This window comes from Dermacentor silvarum, chromosome 10 (assembly GCF_013339745.2).
Source record: "Dermacentor silvarum isolate Dsil-2018 chromosome 10, BIME_Dsil_1.4, whole genome shotgun sequence".
Classification (NCBI taxonomy): domain Eukaryota; kingdom Metazoa; phylum Arthropoda; class Arachnida; order Ixodida; family Ixodidae; genus Dermacentor; species Dermacentor silvarum.
In genome coordinates this window covers 67662831-67670171 of record NC_051163.1, presented here as the reverse complement: position 1 = coordinate 67670171, position 7341 = coordinate 67662831, and the positions used below count along the sequence as shown (strand labels likewise).

The window sequence follows — 7341 nt, the reverse complement described above, 5'->3', positions numbered from 1 at the left end:
GGCGAAACATCCAATTTGTGAAAACGTTGTCGCGTTCGTTTAGCACTAAACTAGTCGCACTGCACCAAGACACTGCCGTTCTCGCCTTCGCAGCAGTGATATAGAACGCTGTCTGATAAAGGTAGTGTAGCGATAACATAGAAAGCCTTCTTCCATAACAGTTTTATGGTTTCGTTAAAAACCACACACTTTCAGCCTATTTTTTAATTTATCGTGTGACGCTAGAACATTTTATAAGAAAGACCGTGAACACTTAGTGTTAGTTAACAGTACAATCACGCAACCAGCTTGCTAAAATGTAACCAAACGGCAATAACATGCGGACGTATCTCCGGGATTCCTTAAAATACACGCAACCATAAATAACAGTCTACATTACCAGCTGTCGCTATCGCTCAGCTATTGCTACAAGGGCATCAGCCAAAAACCATAAAATCGAGAAAATATCTACACGACCACACTATGTGGGTTCTTTAAAATACTTCTTTGCGGAACGCAAACTGGTGCCGGTTGCGTGATCGTGCAGGATCTGCTCAACGCTGGGCGGTCCGCAGTAGAACACGGTCACCTTGCCTTTCTTCTGTCCTTGATCCCTTGGAAAACTTTCTCCCAATCGGGCCTGCCGGGCTGGGTCCGGCTCTTGACCCCGATATCGACACCGCTTGTCCTTCTCGTGGAGCAGGTCTAGCGCTAGTTGCAGACCCACCGCCTTCATGTCCGTGCGACTCAGCGCCGACGTGATGTAGATGTGAACGTCCAGGAACCGCTCGAGGGACGTCGCCCAGGAGCGCCTGCTCGGCCTCCAAGTCACTCAGCAGACGCACGAACCACTCGAGAGACTGCTGGCTGCGGTTGATCCAATGAAGTCCACCTTGCGAAGCTTCATGACGCTGCTCGGGAGCTTCTCGACCCAGCAGTGGCTGCACTGCGGGCACGTGGAGCGTGCCTGGTAATACCTATTTGGACAAAATAAAATACCGGTAATCAACGAGAAGCATCTCTCGGCTACTAAGACAATAGCATAGTGGATGAGAACAGACTACCTAGTAGGAAGTGTCGCGTATAATACGAGCTATGCTTTACTCTATTGCTTCTAGAAGACTTTGCGGGAAAAGAGGAGATGCGGTCATTACAACAATAAAGGCAAAACGTCGGGTAGGTAAATGTTTTCAAGCATGCTTAGCTAATTCCTCAGGCTATTTACTGATCATATAAACTCGCAAAACGAGACAGATAACATGTACAACAAGGTAGCCCGATGCACGTCTTCATCATATCGCCACGCGGGCACGTTGACTTGGTTATACTTGCTGAAGTTGTCACGTACTGTATCCGCGTACCTATATGTTAAAAGTTTCAGTTGTACATGTTGCAACCATGTCATTGTCTGTGTTGGTCAATGCATTTATCTGTAACTGAAGCTGCAATGTAGTGGATCATAGTCCTCTGTCATAGACAGGCTGTAGTGGGGAAGAGAGACCAGCCTTGGACCAAGAGCGTCGGTCACTGTCTTGCGCTCTCCGGGCTTCGTCATCCTCTCTCAATGGCTGCGGACTCTCTTCCCAACTACAAGCTTACATCTGCCTAAAGAACTCCGCAGACTTAACTGTAGTTCACATTTATTTTACGCGAAGCATTACGAGTGTCTCAGCGCGATAGCTTGCACGTGGGAAATTATAAAGCTTCTTCTATTCCGTCTTTCGAGGCATACATTCGTGGCCAAATCGAAACTGGGCCGAGCGTTTCAACGCACTAGGTTGCACATTAGGTTGTTCTATTATATAAAGCGGACCGTGAACTTCGGACCAGGGAAGCCGGTCGTAAACGTCAACGGTGGGCAGGAAACTTCTACGAGAAGCAACGGGCTCGGCACGCCGAAGTGCCGAACAACCCCGTCCAACGTCTCCTCTCTTCTCAATACATTCTCTCACATAACTTTGATTTGGTTGTGTTGCCAACGTGAAACGAAACGGAAACTCGATGCGCACCCCCCCCCCCCCCCCGCGATGCTTTAGCATCCCACATGGTTGCCCGTAGGGTGAGATGATGTGATTTTTTATAACGAGCACTACATTTTCTAGCACTTTACAAATACTTCGTCTTACTTCCCAATTAAGAAAAGCTGGTCAGCTCACAGAATTGAACGCGCTCGGCTTCCGAAGGCCGATTGGCGCTAATGTAATGCTAGCGTTCGCACAAGTACGCATACAGTAAATGCAGGCTAACACTGGATTACAGGGGTACTAACACTATATTTTAGTCTTGTTGCTTTATTTGCATGTTCCTTTAGAACTGCGGTACCTCTAAACGCCCTAAAAAGCAATGTCATGCCCAACAGCACCTAAATAGTTGAATATAATAGATTTCTTGTTGTCAGCTTTCATTTCCTTTCTACTGTGTTCTGACGTCACGGCGCATTATGTGGTCCCGTGGGAGCAGGCCACTGCGACGTCTTGACATTCGTTATGGCGTTACATCGTTGAGCCCACAATGAGTAGCAGCATACGAGGCTGCTACTCATTCAGGAGCCGCAACGGAGCTAGTGTCCAAGCGTTGGAAAGTCATGGTCACACATGACCACAAACTGAGTCATGACGTCATAACACAGTATCCTCCTGGGGAGTGAAACCGAAACTGGCCGTAGAAAAGCGATTATAATAAATCATGTATGGCGCCCTGAAACTAGTCCCTTTTTTTCAGTGTTTCGAGGTCTAGAAGCTTCATCACTTCATCAAGAAGCTTCATCAAGAAGCTTCATCAAGAAGCTTCATCAACTGAGCTAGTTGGTTTATTCTTCGAGGTTGTAGAACACTGGCGCAGAAAAGAACGAACAGACGTGGACGTAGCTGCCACGTCTGTTCGTTCCTTTCTGTGTCTGTGCTCCACAATTGTCTGCTGCTACAAACCTCGAAGACCTTCATTTAACGCAAAAAAAAAGAACGGAGAGTCGGAAATATCACGTAAATGCCCCTCTAGCGGCACGCTTACCTGTACATGATGCTCTGAAGGATGCTCGCGAACGGTGTCACTCCAATGCCAGCAGCGACGAGGACGGCGTGCTGAGCTTGAAAGATGTGGCTCGAAGGCGACCCGTAGGGTCCGTCGATGCGCACCGTCAACGGTTCCTGGCGATGATCAGGCTCGTGTAGTCGGCGTAGCGCGCCCCCGTCTCGAGGCCTCTGCCGACAATGGCCTCCAGTTCGTGGCCGGTGTCCAGAAAGGCGCAGCTGTCCCTCGGCTGCGTACCCCGGGGCATGAGCACCACGCTTTCCGAGTCCCTGAGCCTGTTCTTGTCCAGGTAGGCACCCTCGATTCCGTCCATTGAACGCAGCCGCAAATCCGAAGCGCTCACCTACGTAAGCAAAATATATACTAAATGGGCCGCGGTTCGAAGCGGATATTAGAAATTCAGGGATGACGCCAGAGTCTGTGAAAGAAAGGAGCGGTTAGAGCTATTGTGTGTTTTAACAACATGAAACTGCATGGTCGGACGCCAATTTTTCGACCACCTTGGGTTTCTTACATGCACCCAAACCACGGTACACGTTTTTTTTTTCTGTAGTCGCGTTCTCAGTCTTTTTCTGTATCTGTATTGAACTTTGTTTGCAACATTTAAAATGCGTCATTTTATCACGCACTTTTCCGCTCTTGCGACGTTTTGCGTATCTGTACTCTATCTAAAAAAACGTTAACAAGAAGCAATGGTAACTGCACGCCGTTTGATGATAAAGAAAGGCGGGGTCATGGGTGGCGAGGGTTACTACAGGCGCGGTAAGATTTTGTATGCATTTTTTTTAACACCCTATGGAGCCACAAGATCCGCCCTTGGCACGACGTAAATATATGATGATATCTGCCTTCACACTACGCCGATTCACCTTCAAGGATAAGCATCAACAACAAAACCAGAACAACAACATGGAACTATTTCAGGTAGCCGTAGGCAGCTTCAGTAGCAAAATCCTTGGCAACAACCTTATTGAGCATGCTCTGCATACTCAACAATCTTTTGCTTATGCGATTTTCTGTACGGTAATCTTATTTAGAGTGAGAAGCATGTAGTTCTATGGCAGCAGCACCTGTGCAGGCATGCACACGCTTCCCTGTGGCACACTAGGCGTTGCACGTCGAGATCAATGTAACGTCCGCGACGCGTGGGCGCCAGTTCCGTTGTGCTTCGACGCCGCAGTGCTCGCTGTGTATGTTCGTGGTGTGCATACGCTTGCCCGTAACCCGCGTTCACGAATTGAAACGCCACAATTTTTTTTTAGTAGACTGATTACATAGTCATGCTATTCTTGCCTTCTTTCCGCTAAAGGTACCTCAACCATGCTCAATTGTCGCTATAGACCATAGACTTCCCCAATAGCGCTAACATGGCTCTGCCGTAGACTTTCTGAATAGCACCGAAACTAATCGCGTAGCTTCTATTGTCGGTGACTACCTAAGAATTACAAACAAGCTTCACCAACAAAAATGCAGTGCACCTGCCCTTCACCTCTGAAAGAGAATAGCAAGCTGCAACTCGCTAACAGCTCAATGACTTTGCTCTGCTGATGTTTACGCCAGACTAAGTGAAAAATAAAAGCTAGTTGTTCCAAGCTAAAATGGTAGCTATGGCTGAACAGCGACATCACGACATTTTCCCTAGATGTTCAGGTTTCATACTGAAACCAGTGACACAAGAAGCGATATGTCGGGAGAAAGCCGTTGTTTTAAACCCGCGTAACCACTTGACGTGAGGCCAGTAAGCGAACCTAATTGGCTAGCGCATCTATGCAAATAGTGTTCGAGTTCGACAGCGTGCACATAACTATAATTATCAAATTGTCATGGACAATAGTCTACAGGGTTCCCTGCAGGAAGAATTGCGTTGTTCCCTTACCCTTCCGGATGGAGGAAGCTCGGAGGCTTCGCGCCTGAAGTTGTCGAAGTACTGGTAAAGGTGGTTCGTCCAGCCACCAAAGGAGCGGATATGAAGCCATATGACGTCGTCCTTCTCGGGCGCCGCTGCTGATGGTGAACGGGTGCCACTCGAATCGCGCCAGACACGGGATGTTGAGGTAGATGTAGTCACCGGGGTGATAGTCGAAGTCGGGAGGCTTCTTCAGCACGAGGTGAATGACTTTAGAGGGCAAGATGACCCCCTTGAGCACCGTCGTCATGCCGTACGAGCTGAAGAACCGGCAGGCACGAACCAACATCTCCATCGCGAGCAGCAGACCGGGGACAAGGAACCACTTCCAGAAGTTGGGTGCGTGCAGTACCAAGACGAACCAGAAGACGGTGTACAGCAGGTGGGTGAAGTAGAATACTTCGAACCGGCCGCTGCGACGCAGGCAAGGCAGCGAACAGACGACCATCACAGTGAGGACTACTAGAAGAACCCACCCGGTCAGAGACGCAGTGCCGCCTACCCAGCCGATGTCGTGATGGGTCGTAAACAAGTAGAGAGCGAGCATGTGGCAGTCACCCTTAGACAGGCGAACGAAGTTCAACACGTGAGCGAGAGTATGAAGAACGCTATACACAAATATGCACCAGCCTGTCAGCTTTGTGATAGTATATGCTACTGTCCAGAGGCAGGAACCTGCCGCACCGTGGCTGCGAAGCCAGGTGACACAGTGTCTCAGTACTGGAAGCGCCGTGAAAGCGCAACGAAGTTCAGGAGCTGGCCGAACTCGCGGGCCACCAGCTCGTACTTGCTGTGCAGACCCATCGTTGGCGGGTCAGGCATCCACTCGACTTCGGCGCCGTCCTGAGTGCTGAAATAGTACTGTCGCCGGAATGATTCAACCCGGCCAGCGCGGCCATCTGCCAGGTCAGCACTTGAAACCAGTAGCGGTCGATGCTCTCTCTAAGGTCCCGGTGCTTCATCGATTCAGCTTCCATGCGACTGAGGAACACCGTCAACTGGAGGGCGAAGAAGAAAAAGCAAAAAGCTACGCTTACTGCGTTGTTCCTGACGTAGATCCGCGTAAGCTTCTTGGGCCAACGCGACGTAAGCGTTGGCTTCCCGGAACGGCGACTTGAGGGTGGAAGGAGCCAGCGCTTCGACGCTGACCGTCAGGTTCTCGTAAAGACCCGGTCTGCTCTGCAGCTGGCAGCGGAGTTCGTCTAAGGTGACAGAGCCCGTTTCATCGCGGTCGGCGTCTTCGAAGAGCACGTTGGTCAATTCGTCGAGTTCGTACTCGGTAAACTGCAGGCCGTTCTCTTCCATGCACGCTCGCATCACGTCTCTAAGTTCCTGCGGTTGGATGAGACCATCACCGTCGACGTCATAAAGCTGGAACAGGATAGTCAACTTGTCATCCTGCGACTTTTTGGCGAAGCGCTTCACGGCTGCGATGAACTCGTCCAGCGAAATGGTGCCAGATTTGTCGGTATCGAACAGTTGAAACATGCGCTCGGCGAAGAAGGCGTTGCGAGACTGCACGATCTGTCGGAACTGTTCTCGGTTCAACTCTTGTCCGGGCCCGACTGCTTCGCGGAACACACGTTCCAGGTGGCTCAGGTTCTCGAAGGTTAGGCCAGTAGGGGACTCGGCTTCGGGCAGCCTGGCGATGATATCCATGTCGTGTCTTGGCACCAGTCCGAGCTAGCCTCTCATCAAAATTTAAATAACTCGCCCTTGCACGTTAGCGGCTGCAATGTGCATCAAGCTACCTACAAAAAAAGTTTTGCGAAATATGCATCCGCATTGCCAAGTCGTGAACGCCGGCCAAAACACACCGCACGTGAATGATGGTTGAAACCTATGGCACTTCAGTGCTATAGCTGCAGTGCACCGAATACCATTGGGCTCACACATCAGAATCGGCCAGCCGAGTGTGCTGAAAAGAAGGTGATTTATAAATGGTGTCCCTGCCTGCGTAGCAGTCGGTCGATGTCACGGCTTGTCGCAATGCGCCACCACTGCCTTAAAGCCTACCGGCAAACTCTGAACTTGCCGCACAGCTCATGGCCACGTTCGTCGCAAGCAGATAACTCGACGATTTTCCGATGTTCGCTCGATGATAGCCTTCAGCCACTTTTCCTTTTTGTGCACGTGTTTACGAAGCACAGCTCGAAAACGGACATGCTTACAACGAGAAAAGCAGGCCCGTTGTGCGCACGTGTCGATATATATATATATAATGTGAACGCATGTATCGTACAGCGTTCGCCGACGCGTACAACCTGTACCTAACAGCACGTGCTTTCCGCCTGCTGCTTAAACACTAAAACACGTCGTGCGATAGACTGCGGTCGATGATGTAAACGGACGCGCACAGGGGCTCCGATGTGGCATAGCCTCCGTAGAGCGAAAAAACCCAAAACCGCATAGAGCCTAGCAAGATC

At 50.1% G+C, this 7341-nt stretch overlaps 1 pseudogene; it reads right to left on the bottom strand.

Moving 5' to 3' along the window:
• Positions 1 to 460: 460 nt before the first annotated feature.
• On the bottom strand, positions 461 to 7068 carry LOC119431041 (NADPH oxidase 5-like; annotated as a pseudogene).
• Between the last annotated feature and the right edge of the window lie 273 nt (positions 7069 to 7341).